Raw genomic sequence first — 16,985 nt, 5'->3', positions numbered from 1 at the left:
GGAGTCATCCCACTCTCAGCTGCACAAACAACATCAGCCTCAGCGGTCTGCAGTGCAGCGGCGATCCCCACTGACCGCAATCCACGGGTGGCGTAGTCGAACTCTATAACATCTTATTTTATTCTAAATTCCGCCACTTAGTTTGACACCCTGGGCACGGACCGGGTCACCGCCACGAGGACTACTACCCCTATCAGATCCGGCTCCGGGTATTCCCCGCATGCGCAACGCTGCCCAACATGGCCCAGGGGGCGCGTCATAGGCACATCGCATTTTAGCCGGTGAAGTGGCAGGCCCAACGACTTCTGTAGAGATGTAAGTCGCTGAGCTGCGGGATGCGAACGGCGGAAGTGAGCACACAGCGACCGTGCCCTCTGCAGAAGGCCATCTAGTCTGGGATAGTGGGCTAAAAATTGCTGGACAACCAGGTTCAACACGTGAGCCATACAAGGCACGTGTGTGACATTGCCCCGGCGAAGGGCCGCACCCAGGTTTGCAGCATTGTCGCACACGGCCTTCGCTGGTTTCAGGTCCAGTGGAGACAACCATTCATGAAATTGGTTCTCCAGAGCTGACCACAACTCCTCAGCTGTGTGACTCACATATCCCAGACATTTCAAAGTAAAAACCGCTTGATGACATTGAGCCCTACTGCCAGCATAGTAAGGAGGTGTGCAGGATCCCTTCTGCGCAGTTAGAAAGCTTGTGGCATGACCAGACAGGCTTTGGGTGCAGGTGGAAGACCGAGAGGAGGTTGAGGAGGCAGAAGCAGTGGAGGAACTTTGACATAAAGAGGATTGACGCACAACTCGTGGGGACGGCAAGACTTGGACAGCAGCCCCTTGCCCTGCTGTCACCATAGTTACCCAGTGCCCAGTCAGCGACATGTAACGCCCCTGTGCATGCCTACTCGTCCAAGTGTCTGTGTTGAAATGCACCCTGTCACACACAGAGTTTCTCAAAGAAGCAGAGATGTTGTGTGCGACATGCTGGTGGAGCGCAGGCACACCTTTCTTTGAGAAGTAGTGCCGACTGGGCATCTGGTACTGGGGCACTGCGACGGACATAAGGTCTCGAAAATCCTCTGTGTCCACTAGGCGGAAAGGCAGCATTTCTGTAGCCAAGAGCTTGCAGATGGTGAAATTCAACCTCTTAACTTTCTCATGGCTAGGAGGAAATGGTCTTTTACTTGTCCACATCTGAGGGACCGAGGGCTGGCTATTGTGCTTAGACGGGGTCGATAAGGGTGTCCCCGGCAAACTGCCGGTCTGTGAGGAAGATGCAGGCGGACATGTTAGGTTGCCTTGATCCAAAGGTGGTGCTATCGATGTCAGACAGCGCTCAACACCAGCTGGTGTTACCACCTCCAAAGAAAATGATGACCTGCCAATCACGCTGGCTGTTGCGGGTAAAGAGGTGGCAGGTCTGCGCCCCAAAACAGGTGTGACTGCTGTCCCCCCAGTCACAGAGGATGAAGAGGCCGCGGATGCACAAGATATGGCAGACGGCGGTTGGCCCGGCCGGCTAGGCCGCATTGTAGCACACTGAGCTTCCCACTGCAACTTATGCTTCATGTCCATGTGCCGGTTCATGCATGAAGTACTCAAACTATGTATTTTTTGGCCTCTACTTAGCTTTTGCTGACAAATGTTACAGATAACACGAGTTGGGTCATCTTTATCGATCTGAAAAAATGCCCAGGCTATGCAAGGCTTAGCACCCATGCGACCTGAAGAGCCACCACGACTTGTGGTGAGAGGCAGAGTTGTGTTTGAGGATGCAGTTGTTGACGTGCTTCCAGTACTACGTCTCTGTCCAGGAAGGCGCAACCTGACCTCGTCGTCACTAGCATCTTCCTCCACCTCCTCTGCTGACCTCATCTCTTGGCTGACTGTGGGTTGACAGTAAGTGGGATCTCCAACCTCATCATCATCACCCTGTGCGTTATCACACCCGTCGTCCTCAGAGCCAACCTGTTCCTGCCCTGACAAAAAACTAAAGTTGTCGCTCCAATCAGGTATTTGAGTCTCATCATCGTCTTCCTCATTGTCTCCACCAACAGGAGTTACAGTTTGGGAATGAGGGTCTACATTATGATCAGAACCTTCTGCGTCTGGTCCTGGATCCAACTCATAAAGATTCTGGTCATCAGTGCAGATCATTTCCTCGTCTGGATTCACAGAAGCGCTGGAGTCGACCTCTGATTCCCAGGCTATAGTATGAGTAAACAGCTCTGCAGACTCAACCATCTGTTCTACCTCATACTCAGACGGGCAGCTGGAGATTTCGTAGCTGAGAGGAAGCAAGTGCGATTGGGGTGACACCTTTGAGGACTGGAGTATTTGTGATGTTGAAGTTGATGTGGAGGAGAGCCCACTTAAAGGAGCACTTGATATCCGTTGAAGCACCTGCTGTTTTTGTGCCTCATCTGGAATTTGTAGCGATTGGCGTGGCCGTAAGAAAGGGATCTTATCACATTGTCCGCTAAAAGAAGTAGACATTTTAGTTTGGCTGGAAGATGGTCTTTCTTCTGCAGATGTTACTGTTGCTTTAACACCTACCCCACGGACACAACCTTTTTTCCCCTTCCCAACACGCCTATTCCCCTTTCCACCAGCAGCAGGCCTTTTTCCACTCATTTTGGTGGTTAACTGATTCACAACTCTGGAGTTGTTTGCACAAAAAAACAATGGATGGGAACCGAGCAGAGCTGAGTGGCCAAACTGTGGTATTAGGCCAAAACTATTGGCTGGGTTAGATGCAGAAAAAAATTATATTCAATTTGCAACCTGATGGAGGTCAATATAGATGGACTAATAGAACAAGTCCTACACACAGCTAGAAGCCCAAATATTTTTTCAGAGGTAGATGCAGAAAAAAAATATATTCAGTTTGCAACCTGATGGAGGTCAGTATAGATGGACTAATAGAGAAAGTCCCACACACTGCTAGAAGGCCAAATATTTTTTCAGAGCTAGATGCAGACAAAAAAATATTTTTAATTTGCAACCTGATGGAGGTCAGTATAGATGGACTAATAGAGAAAGTCCCACACACTGCTAGAAGGCCAAATATTTTTTCAGAGCTAGATGCAGATATAAATTATTTTTAATTTGCAACCTGATGGAGGTCAGTATACATGGACTAATAGAGAAAGTCCCACACACTGCTAGAAGGCCAAATATTTTTTCAGAGCTAGATGCAGATATAAATTATGTTTAATTTGCAACCTGATGGAGGTCAGTATACATGGACTAATAGAGAAAGTCCCACACACTGCTAGAAGGCCAAATATTTTTTCAGAGCTAGATGCAGAAAAAAATTATATTCAGTTTGCAACCTGATGGAGGTCAGTATAGATGGACTAATAGAACAAGTCCCACACACAGCTAGAAGGCCAAATATTTTTTCAGAGCTAGATGCAGAAAAAAATTATTTTTAATTTGCAACCTGATGGAGGTCAGTATAGATGGACTAATAGAGAAAGTCCCACACACTGCTAGAAGGCCAAATATTTTTTCAGAGCTAGATGCAGAAAAAAATTATATTCAGTTTGCAACCTGATGGAGGTCAGTATAGATGGACTAATAGAACAAGTCCCACACACAGCTAGAAGCCCAAATATTTTTTCAGAGGTAGATGCAGAAAAAAATTATATTCAGTTTGCAACCTGATGGAGGTCTGTATAGATGGATTAATAGAACAAGTCCCACACACAGCTAGAAGCCCAATATTTTTTCAGAGGTAGATGCAGAAAAAAAATATATTCAGTTTGCAAACTGATGGAGGTCAGTATAGATGGACTAATAGAGAAAGTCCCACACACTGCTAGAAGGCCAAATATTTTTTCAGAGCTAGATGCAGACAAAAAATTATTTTTAATTTGCAACCTGATGGAGGTCAGTATAGATGGACTAATAGAGAAAGTCCCACACACTGCTAGAAGGCCAAATATTTTTTCAGAGCTAGATGCAGATATAAATTATTTTTAATTTGCAACCTGATGGAGGTCAGTATACATGGACTAATAGAGAAAGTCCCACACACTGCTAGAAGGCCAAATATTTTTTCAGAGCTAGATGCAGATATAAATTATTTTTAATTTGCAACCTGATGGAGGTCAGTATACATGGACTAATAGAGAAAGTCCCACACACTGCTAGAAGGCCAAATATTTTTTCAGAGCTAGATGCAGAAAAAAATTATATTCAGTTTGCAACCTGATGGAGGTCAGTATAGATGGACTAATAGAACAAGTCCCACACACAGCTAGAAGGCCAAATATTTTTTCAGAGGTAGATGCAGATAAAAAATATTTTTAATTTGCAGCCTGATGGAGGTCAGTATAGATGGACTAATAGAGAAAGTCCCACACACTGCTAGAAGGCCAAATATTTTTTCAGAGCTAGATGCAGACAAAAAATTGTTTTTAATTTGCAACCTGATGGAGGTCAGTATAGATGGACTAATAGAGAAAGTCCCACACACTGCTAGAAGGCCAAATATTTTTTCAGAGCTAGATGCAGAAAAAAATTATATTCAGTTTGCAACCTGATGGAGGTCAGTATAGATGTACTAATAGAACAAGTCCCACACACAGCTAGAAGCCCAAATATTTTTTCAGAGGTAGATGCAGAAAAAAATTATATTCAGTTTGCAACCTGATGGAGGTCTGTATAGATGGATGAATAGAACAAGTCCCACACACAGCTAGAAGCCCAATATTTTTTCAGAGGTAGATGCAGAAAAAAAATATATTCAGTTTGCAACCTGATGGAGGTCAGTATAGATGGACTAATAGAGAAAGTCCCACACACTGCTAGAAGGCCAAATATTTTTTCAGAGCTAGATGCAGACAAAAAATTATTTTTAATTTGCAACCTGATGGAGGTCAGTATAGATGGACTAATAGAGAAAGTCCCACACACTGCTAGAAGGCCAAATATTTTTTCAGAGCTAGATGCAGATATAAATTATTTTTAATTTGCAACCTGATGGAGGTCAGTATAGATGGACTAATAGAGAAAGTCCCACACACTGCTAGAAGGCCAAATATTTTTTCAGAGCTAGATGCAGAAAAAAATTATATTCAGTTTGCAACCTGATGGAGGTCAGTATAGATGGACTAATAAAACAAGTCCCACACACAGCTAGAAGGCCAAATATTTTTTCAGAGGTAGATGCAGATAAAAATTATTTTTAATTTGCAGCCTGATGGAGGTCAGTATAGATGGACTAATAGAGAAAGTCCCACACACTGCTAGAAGGCCAAATATTTTTTCAGAGCTAGATGCAGACAAAAAATTATTTTGAATTTGCAACCTGATGGAGGTCAGTATAGATGGACTAATAGAGAAAGTCCCACACACTGCTAGAAGGCCAAATATTTTTTCAGAGCTAGATGCAGACAAAAAATTATTTTTAATTTGCAACCTGATGGAGGTCAGTATGGATGGACTTATAGAGAAAGTCCCACACACTGCTAGAAGGCCAAATATTTTTTCAAAGCTAGATGCAGATAAAAATTATTTTTAATTTGCAACCTGATGGAAGTCAGTATAGATGGACTAATAGAGAAAATCCCACACACTGCTAGAAGGCCAAATATTTTTTCAGAGCTAGATGCAGAAAAAAATTACATTCAGTTTGCAACCTGATGGAGGTCAGTATAGATGGATTAATAGAACAAGTCCCACACACAGCTAGAAGCCCAAATATTTTTTCAGAGGTAGATGCAGATAAAAATTATTTTTAATTTGCAACCTGATGGAGGTCAGTATAGATGGACTAATAGAGAAAGTCCCACACACTGCTAGAAGGCCAAATATTTTTTCAGAGCTAGATGCAGACAAAAAATTATTTTTAATTTGCAACCTGATGGAGGTCAGTATAGATGGACTAATAGAGAAAGTCCCACACACTGCTAGAAGGCCAAATATTTTTTCAGAGCTAGATGCAGATATAAATTATTTTTAATTTGCAACCTGATGGAGGTCAGTATAGATGGACTAATAGAGAAAGTCCCACACACTGCTAGAAGGCCAAATATTTTTTCAGAGCTAGATGCAGAAAAAAATTATATTCAGTTTGCAACCTGATGGAGGTCAGTATAGATGGACTAATAAAACAAGTCCCACACACAGCTAGAAGGCCAAATATTTTTTCAGAGGTAGATGCAGATAAAAATTATTTTTAATTTGCAGCCTGATGGAGGTCAGTATAGATGGACTAATAGAGAAAGTCCCACACACTGCTAGAAGGCCAAATATTTTTTCAGAGCTAGATGCAGACAAAAAATTATTTTGAATTTGCAACCTGATGGAGGTCAGTATAGATGGACTAATAGAGAAAGTCCCACACACTGCTAGAAGGCCAAATATTTTTTCAGAGCTAGATGCAGACAAAAAATTATTTTTAATTTGCAACCTGATGGAGGTCAGTATGGATGGACTTATAGAGAAAGTCCCACACACTGCTAGAAGGCCAAATATTTTTTCAAAGCTAGATGCAGATAAAAATTATTTTTAATTTGCAACCTGATGGAAGTCAGTATAGATGGACTAATAGAGAAAATCCCACACACTGCTAGAAGGCCAAATATTTTTTCAGAGCTAGATGCAGAAAAAAATTACATTCAGTTTGCAACCTGATGGAGGTCAGTATAGATGGATTAATAGAACAAGTCCCACACACAGCTAGAAGCCCAAATATTTTTTCAGAGGTAGATGCAGATAAAAATTATTTTTAATTTGCAACCTGATGGAGGTCAGTATAGATGGACTAATAGAGAAAGTCCCACACACTGCTAGAAGGCCAAATATTTTTTCAGAGCTAGATGCAGACAAAAAATTATTTTGAATTTGCAGCGTGATGGAGGTCAGTATAGATGGACTAATAGAACAAGTCCCACACACTGCTAGAAGGCCAAATATTTTTTCAGAGCTAGATGTAGAAAAAAATTATATTCAGTTTGCAACCTGATGGTGGTCAGTATAGATGGACTAATAGAACAAGTCCCACACACTGCTAGAAGGCCAAATATTTTTTCAGAGCTAGATGCAGAAAAAAATTATATTCAATTTGCAACCTGATGGAGGTCAGTATAGATGGACTAATAGAATGATGCTATGCCCAAAAGATTTTACTTCACTAGGTGCAGTAAAAAAATTGGTATTCTATACACAGGTGGTATATCTTGCAACACAGATAGGCTACTCCACTGACTAACACACTCTGCAATAGACCAAAAATGATTAGCTTTGCTAGATTCAGCCAAATGCTGTGAAAAAAACTTGCACAGCACTGGCACAGACCTGCCTGGCAAAAACTGATAGGAACTGATGTAACCTAGTCCTGAAAAGGACTGCAATTACAATTAGTCTTTACTCCCACAATCTATCTATTTAAGAGCACAGACCTGCCTGATAAAAGTCGTAGGAAATGCTGTAACCTAGTCCTTAAAAGGACTGCAATCACAACTATTCCCTACTCCCAAGCTATCTGTAGATTTGTGCGAAAATTGGCTTGAAATTAACAAGGTATAGCGCACAGAGCAACAGCGGTGCCGTCTAACACGCAGCTGCAGCAGTGAGAAAATGGTGGCGACAGGGAAAATGGCTTGGTCTTATAGGGCAAGGGCATGTGACATAGACTGCCAATGACACATGCCCTTGCTTGTGTGAAAAAAAGCACTTTGCTCCGTGTGTGCGCTGCTGATAGGCTGACAGATTGCACCTCCCCACTGTAAATGCGGGAAAGAGAAAAAAAAATGGAGATCTTCATTATTCCTGCAGAGATCCATCCCCTGCCCCTCCCCCCACCCCGCTGTACACTCAAACTGCGTATTAACATTAATTTTCATCATTACTGAGAAAAAATCCAGTTATGATTTTGGTGCACGAACAGTTATCGAACATAACCTCGAACAGCCTAATTTTTCTCAAATCGTTCGTGTTCGCCGAACGGCTCGAACACCGCCCAAAACAGCTCGAATTTGAGATTGGCGAACAGTTCGAGTCGAACAACGCTCATCTCTACTCTCAACTAGCACCATCAGCAAGCACGTCCCAGTGCAGCATTCAGTTGTCCCTACCCCAGTCCTTGGAACGCAAGCGAAAATACGCAGCTAACGCCCCACAGGCCACACTAATAAATTCACACATTTTGCGAATGCTTGCGCTCGAAATGTTGCCTTTTAGGCTCTTGGAGACGGAAGCTTTCCACAACCTGATGGCTGCGGGTGTCCCTCGGTACTCGGTCCCCATCTGCCACTATTTCTCCTGGTGTGCCGTCCCCGCATTACACAAGCATGTGTCCCACAACATTAGCCGTGCCCGCAACAATGCAGTTACTGGGAAAGTCCATCTAACCACGGACACATGGACAAGTGCTTGCGGGCAGGGAAGGTATATCTCGCTGACCGCACACTAGGTTAACATAGTGGATTCCGGGATCCAGTTGGACCTTGGGACGGAGCATCTCCTCCCGACGCTGAGAATTGCAGGCCCTGGGTCGATCAGGGTTGCCCCTACATTCTACAGCTCCTGCACCTCATCTTCCTCCTCCACTTCCACCTCCATCTCCGAAATGACCACATCAGTCAAAAGCTGGAAGCACTGCATCACTGCCTCAGCCAAGTGACAACAGGCTGTGCTGAAGCTAATATGCTTAGGTGACAAACCACACAATGCTGAAGAGTTGTGGACAGCACTGAAAGAGCAGGCAGATCTGTGACTCACACCGCTGAACCTACAGCCAGGCATGATTGTGTGTGACAATGGCCGGAACTCTGAGGCGAGGCAAGCTCAAACACGTACCATGCCTGGCCCATGTGCTTAACCTCGTGGTTCAGCAGTTTCTCAAAACGTACCCGCATCTGTCGGATCTGATTGTCAAAGTACGCCGCCTGTGTGCCATTTTAGAAAGTCAGCTACAGCTTCTGTCACGCTTACCATGCTACAGCAGCATTTGCAGCTTCCAGCTCACCGACTGATCAGCGATGTCCCCACGCATTGGAAATCTACATTGCCGATGTTGGGAAGGATTTGTGAGCAGAAGAGGGCAGTTGTTGACTACCACCCGTCGGTATTCAGGTCAGACTCCACACATAAAACCTCAGGAGTGGACATGGATGTCAGACATATGTACCATTCTCCAAAACTTTGAGGACTCCACCAAGATGGTGAGCAGTGATGATGCCATAATTAGCATTACCATCCCACTTCTTTGTCTTCTGAAATGCTCACTGCTCTCAATTAAAGAGGATTAGTGATGAGCGAGCACTGAAATGCTCGGGTGCTCGAAGTTCAGGCCGAGCACATCGTGACACATCGTGACACCCGAGCAACGAGCTCAATGTAAGTCTATGGGAAACTCGAGCATTTTTCTGTTGTTGTCCCCCCCCCCGGCAGTCTGTAGAAGGTCAAAAATTGCCCAAATCGATGGGAACAGTGCACAATGAAACATTTCAGGCAGTCAGGCAGAATATATAGGCAGACAGGCAGGCAGGGTATATAGGAGGGTGCATGAAAAACATAGCAGGGCACTCGGAACACTCTGATTTTCACGCACCCGTCTCTTTAAAAAAGCCGGCAATTCATCAGCGGCATACAGTTATAACATCGGTACCCGACAATTTAAAACAAAAAGAATAGAGCATCACACAAAGATTAGATAGATAGAAACATGTCAGTTACATATATAATAAGTACAGTGACAGTGTTGGTTACTGTACTTGTCATTTAGTGTTAAAATAAAGGATTTATTAAAAAAAAAAATTGGCGTGGCGTTCCCCGTAATTTTAGTCTCTAGCGGAGGTTAAGCAGACGGCTGGGGCAGATGTTTGAAGCCTGGGAAGGGGGTAATACCCACGGAGCTTCCCAGGCTACTAATATCAGCCCCCAGCTGAATAACTAGCCTTTGCTAGCTATTAAAATAGGGCACCCAAGAAAAATGACGTGGGGTCCCCCAATTTTAATAGCTAGCAAAGGCTAGGTAGACAGCTGGTGGCTGATATGAATAGCCCAGGAAGGGTGCCATGAATATTGGCCCCCTCCCAGGCTAGAAACACCAGCCCTCAGCCGCCCCAGAAATGGCGCATCCATAGGATGTGCCAATTCTGGCACTTAGCCTCACTCTTCCCACTGTCCTGTAGCGGTGGCAAGCTGGGATGGCATTGAGATGACAGGCTGGATCGTAGCAGAACGCTGCCATCCAGCTAGTCATCCTTCAGAGATACTGCAGAGCGCAGGCATGCTTGGGCTCCTCAGTGTCTCGCTGCGACAGCGTCCAGATGAGCCGAGTTCATGTCAAATGAACTCGGCTCACCTCATGCACGTTACTGACAGCGTGGGAGAATTCTCCTACTCACGCAGTGACGTCATTTGCCGGCACTGCATGCGAAGGAGAATTCTCCCACACTGTCAGTGATATGCATGAGGTGAGCCGAGTTCATCTGGATGCTGGTCACAGCGAGACACTGAGGAGCGCAAGGCTTTTCAGTGTCTCTGCGGCATGGCAAGCTGGATGGCAGCGTTCTGCTACGATCCAGCCTGCCATCTCAATGTAGCAGAGCTGGAGCCATCGTGGGAACCATGGAAAGGTAAGGATGAGGTTTGTTAATTATTTTACTTTTTTAGGAGACATGGGGTTCAGCTGGAATGGGCGTAATGGTAAGTAGAGTTTAATTTAGAATATTAAAGTATTGTGTGTTTATTTCAAATAAAAGATTTTATTCTGGGTGTTGGTGTTTTTTTTCACTTTCACTATGGGGTTATTAATTGGTGCGTCTTATAAACTCCTCCCCCTTACTAACCTGGCCTTGATGTCAGCTGGCATTATAAGCTGACATCAACCCCAGCCCTAATACCCCACTGCCACCGCTACAGGGCAGTGGGAAGAGCGAGGCTAAGTGCCAGAATTGGCACATCCTATGGATGCGCCATTTCTGGGGCGGCTGAGGGCTGGTGTTTCTAGCCTGGGAGGGGGCCTATATTCATGGCACCCTTCCTCGGCTATTAATATCAGCCCCCAACTGTCTGCCTAGCTAGTTATTAAAATAGGGGGACCCCATATCATTTTTTTTGGGTCCCCCATTTTAATAGCTAGTAAAGGCTAGGCATTCAGCTGGGGGCTGATATTAGTAGCCTGGGAAGCTCCGTGTGTATTACTCCCTTCCCAGGCTTCAAACATCTGCCCCAGCCACCTGCTTAACCTCTGCTAGAGACTAAAATTACGGGGAACCCCACGCCAATTTTTTTTTTTAATAAATCCTTTATTTTAACACTAAATGACAAGTACAGTAACCAACACTGTCACTGTACTTAGAAACATGTCAGTCACATATATAATATCTATCTAATCTATGTGTGATGCTCTATTCTTTCTGTTCTAAATTGTCGGGTACCGATGTTATAACTGTATGCCGCTGATGAATTGCCGACTTTTCATGTTTCACTGAGCACTGATCCCATCGATTTGGGCAATCGCTGTAATGCCACAACCAACATGGCTGCGGCATTACAGTGAGTGGTAGGAAATCCCTGTATGTTTGGCACTCTAAATAGCGCCAAACATGCAGGACTGGGACCCGAGCATCCGCCGAGCACTGAGATGCTCGGGCGAGTACCGAGCAGTGGCGAGCATGCTCGCTCACCACTAAAGAGGATGCATTACAGGCGAAGCACGATAAGATGGAGCAAGGAACCATACAGGGTTATTACACACAGCCCAGCCTCATCTCATCCCAATGTGGATTGGGTGACAATGAGGAAGAGGAGGAGGAAGAACAGGAGCTAGTTTCCTGCGCTATAGATGGTACTATCTGCACAACCGTCATACCATCTGTTTAGCGTGGATGGCCTGAAGACAAGGAGGAGGAGGAAAAGGAAGATCATGAGGAGGAGAGCATGGTTAGTCGTCCTCTTGGTGTGGACACGGAAGTCTTGCCTCTTTGCAGTCTGGCACACATGGCTGAGTTTATGTTACGCTGCCTTTCCCATGACCCTCTCGTTGTCCAAATTTTGGGTGACAATCATTACTGGTTGGTGACGCTTCTAGACCCACGCTACAGGGAGAACTTTATGTCTCTTATTCCTTTGCAGGACAGGTCTAATAAAGTGGTGCAGTATGAGAGTGCCCTTGTTGTGGAATTATTAAAAAAATTCCCATCTGAAAATGCTGGGGGAAGAAGTCACAGTTCATTGGACATCCAAGGAGTACTAGAGGGAGAGCCACAAGTGCAATCCAGCAGAGGCAGGGGCACACTGTCAAAGTTCTGGGACAGTTTTCTCAGACCCTCTCATCGCAGATGGTCCGGAGGCGGGGGGTACTCTCACAAGGAGTGCAAACTTTCGGAACATGGTGAGGGAGTACCTTGCCGACCGTACCAACATCCTCCGTGATTCCTCTGTGCCTTATAATTACTGGGTATCCGAGCTGGTCACATGGCATGAACTGGCTTTCTATGCCTTGGAGGTCCTGGCCTGCCCTGCCGCTTTCATTTTATCAGAGAGGGTTTTTGGTGCCGCCGGTGGAATTATAACCGATAGGCGCATCCGCTTGTCAACTGAAAATGCTGACAGGCTGACTCTTATAAAAATGAATAAGGGCTGGATTGGGCCAGACTTCTCAACACCAATGAATGATAGCAGCATAACATAAACTCAACTCCAGTGTCTTATTTTGGGGAGGTCTAACTCTATTCCCATGCACCACTGTCTTCCCACCTAGACATGGGTATGTGCTTCCTGATTTTGTCTATTTGCTCTTGTCCTCCTCCTTCTCCTCATCCTCATTCTCCACCACCATAACACCACCATATGTACCACATCAACATATATACGTCTCTTGCAAGGGGCATTGGAGTTCCTCCAAATTTTTGACAGCCGTTGCTTTACTGCATAGGTAAACACTATGGGAGACCCACTTCCTAATAATGGGAACATTGTTTTTAGGAGTCACTGTGACCTCTGCGTCCCTTGCAAGGAGCCTTGGAGTTCCTCCAAATTTTTGGCAGCCGTTGCTTCACTGCATAGGTAAACACTATGGGAGGCCCCCTTCCTAATAATGTGAACATTGTTTTCGGGAGGCCATCCGACCTCTACGCCTCTTATAAGGGGCATTGGAGTTCCTCCAAATTTTTGACAGCCGTTGCTTCACTGCATAGGCAAACACTATGGGAGACCCACTTCCTAATAATGGGAACATTGTTTTCAGGAGGCCCTCCAACCTCTACGTCTCTTGTAAGGGGCATTGGAGTTCCTCCAAATTTTTGGTAGCCGTTGCGTCACTGCATAGGCAGAAACTATGGGAGACCCACTTCCTAAAAATGAAAACATTGTTTTCAGGAGGCCCTTCGAAATCTATGTCTCTTGCGAGGAGCATTGGAGTTCCTCCAAATTTTTGGCAGCAGTTGCAGTCACTGCATATGCAATAACAGTATAGGAAACCCACTCATTAATAATGGGAACAACAAAGCCTAGCTGGCTAATGGCTTTCTAACAATAACGAGGGCCGACTGCTGGCCCTTTAAGAATAGTAAGGGCCGCCTGATAGCCCTATAAAAATAGGCTTTGTGACTTTCAGAGTCACTCCATCATAAATGAAACAGGATGTGTCTGATGATGTGTCACACACCACATGGCCAGATAAGATTGTAAAATGGTAAAATGACATTTTCCGGTGAATGCATTTGTCTTAAAAAATAACGTAACACAAAAATAAATAAATAAATAAATAAAAACACAGTAGGATATTTATTTAGTATAAAAACCAGACTCGCCAATGTAACCTCAATGTTATCACATTGTTCAACTCCTGCACCTTCTCCTCCAGTTCGGCCTCCATTTCCAAAATGACCACATCAGTCACAAGCTGGTAGCACTGCATCACTGCACTGGCTAAGCGGGAACAGGTTGTGCTGAACATGATATGCTTAATGCTTAGGTAACAAACCGCACACAGCTGCAGAGTTGAAACACAGCAGCCTGATCTGTGGCTGACACCGCTGAACATACAGGCAGGCATGGTCATATGTGACAATTAGTAGAACCTGGCAACGGAGTAATTACAGCAGGAGTAGACACGGTTTCCCTCTATGCCAGTCCTTTCACTGAGCTAAAGAATATGGCTGTGGTGAAATACAACTCTCACAGAGAAGCAGTTTCAAGCTGAAAAACATTGGGCCCACCAGAGGATTTGATTCCGTGGGCTCACCTTTCTCCCCCGCTCAAGAGCCCCATAGCTGCTGCAAAGTTTGTGTTATCATGAACTCTCCTGATGGAGAAGCCAGGGCACACCAGAGGACTCTCTGGTGGGACTGTCCAACCCTGCCGAGAAGCATTCCTGGCTAAGAAAAGTGTGTGGGAAGGTTCCTGGACACTCTATGGCTCCTTTTTTACTGAGGTGGAAACCCACGCAAACACGGGGCGAACATACAAAATTCTTGCAGATTTTGTCCTTGCTGAAATTTGAACCCAGGATCCCAGCACTGCAAGACTTCAGTGCTAACCACTGAGTCAATGTGCTGCTGTTCACCCTCTGCTATCTAACAGGCTGGAGAAACTTGCACCTACTGCCACTCTATCTTCAGCTCCTTTGTGAGAAACTAATATATTTGGGCAGCCACTCAGTCTACCAAATAGAATTCCTGAGAAGGAAATTGGAGATGGCTTCGCTACTGGTACTGGGGGCAGTGCTAATACCATGGCGTCGTACCATAGTTCACTGGAAATATTACAGGCTGGTAGGAGGCAAGCAGATTCCCACAAAAAAGTACCAGTAGTAATGTTCAGGTAACCTTGCTTGTTGAAGGTGGAGACGATACCGGGAGAAATAGTGGAAGCTGGGGACCAAGCATGAACACTCGGCCACCGCCAGCATGAAGTTGTGGACAGCTTCCACCTCCACGAACCTAAAAGGCCACATTTCAAGTGCAAGCAGCTTAAGAGGACTTCCGGGGAGAAATGACAGCTGGAGTAGATACGGTTTCTCAAGTCCTTTCACCAAGCTAAAGAATATGGCTATGGTGAAATACAACTCTCAGCAAAAAAAAGCTGTGAACTGGCTCTGTACCGTCCCTGGCCACATTCTCTTGTCCACGTGTTTGTGATTGGGCAGTTCTTCCCAGTAAGTGCACTGGGGAGGGCACGGGTAATGTTGTGGGACCCTTGCTTGTGGAAGGTGGAGACGATACCGGGAGAAATAGTGGCGGCTGAGGACCAAGTATGAACACCCGGCCGCCACCGGCATGAAGTTGTGGACAGCTTCAGCCTCCACGAGCCTAAAAGGCCACATTTCAAGAGCAAGCAGCTGTCCAAAAATGTGGCAGTGTAGTATTGCAGCCTGTGGGTGGGTGGGTGGTTGGCTGCATACTTGTGCTTGCATTCCAAGGAATGGGGTAGGGATAAGTGAACGCTGCACTGGGACAAGGACATGGACGGTGATTGTTGCAAGTCTGCAATGACAGGTGCATGGTGGGAGGCATCTTCGCATGCGCCAAGGATCACTTATGATGGGTACAATTTTAGGCAGTGACCTGGGAGTCATAGATGCTTCCAAGGGTCCTCCCCATGCTGTTCTCATGTCTTTTCAGCACTGTATGCATGTGTCTGATGATGTGTCACGCACCACATGGCCAGATAAGGTTGTAAAATGTTGAAATGACATTTCCCAGTGAATGCATTTGTCCTGATTGAAAGCAATGCAAAAGTGCAAAATCTCATCAAAAATGCTACGTCTGAACATAGCCCAAGGTGTGGAGAAGCTTTTTTGTTTTTGGTTATTTATTATATATATACGTCTCATTACCCTTGTCAGGATGTTCTTTAACATATTTCCCAGGAAAATCCATTTTGGTTCGTTTTTGCATGTTTTATTGTGAGTCCGTAAAAGTGGCGTAATACCTCTGACAACGTTGTTCACAGCAGTGACCTGGGAGTCAGAAATGCTTCCATGGGTCTTCCCCATGCTGTTCTCATGTTATTTGAGCACTGTTCCCATCGATTTGGGCAATTTTTAGGCCCTCTGCAGACCGCCGGTGGGAACCGCAGGAAAAATGCTCAAGTTTCCCATAGACTTACATTGGGCTTGTTGCTCGGGTCAAGCACCCGAGCATTCCAATTTGCTCGACCCGAGCAACAAGCACCCGAGCATTTTAGTGCTCGCCCATCACTAGTTCTGCCTACTTTGGAGGATCTGGCCAGGACTGGCTTGAAAATTCCAAAAGTTGGCAAATTTTGCTTAAGTTTGAATTGAGAAAAAAATCTGTGACTTTACAAAGTGCTTTATTCCAGAAATCTGGTTAAACACTTTGAGGAATCGGTGCTTTTTATGTCCTTAAGGTTTACAAGCCTCACATGCTCTAACAGAAATCTGTGATATTGATACTGGCAAGAATCTGAACGTAAATAGAAAATGAATGAAAACTGTTGAAGAGAAAAAACGTCATTGTTGCAAATAGCAACTAATTTGAGTAAAACTTCCATTTCATAATGTGCTCTTATATCTGAAAGCTGTGGTTTTATTGGTTACTTTGAACAATAAAAAGAGTTTTCCTTTTAAACAGTTTTTATTTTTCCCAATGGTGTATTGAAAAGTTACATTAATATTTATCATAAAATGATTAACGTAACCATTCATTTCAACATAAATTTTTTGCATTAGCTGGGAAATTCCCTCTTTTTCACTTACTGTGTTGCTGAATCCTGGTTATGCCTCTTCTTTCAACTAAGATGGCTACCAGACTGAAAGACTATTCTACGCACAGTGCACATTGATAGTCTGGGACACTACCCCTGTTATGAGTGCTGACCCATTGGCAGCAGGATTTGTTCTCAGACTTCCAAAGTACATTGTGAACAATCTAGTCCAGAAGACAACCAACTTGCTACTAGATGGGCCATGCAAGTACAGAAGTAGTTTCTCAGAATGTGCCATAAACACTGTGATTAGCATAACCTGAAAGGCTAGAAGCCAACTTAGGTGAA

Source organism: Phyllobates terribilis, unplaced genomic scaffold, assembly GCF_046119375.1.
Source record: "Phyllobates terribilis strain yellow unplaced genomic scaffold, ASM4611937v1 Scaffold_3__8_contigs__length_932513732, whole genome shotgun sequence".
Taxonomy (NCBI): domain Eukaryota; kingdom Metazoa; phylum Chordata; class Amphibia; order Anura; family Dendrobatidae; genus Phyllobates; species Phyllobates terribilis.
The sequence above is the reverse complement of the archived record's forward strand: the minus strand, read 5'-3'. Positions refer to the sequence as shown.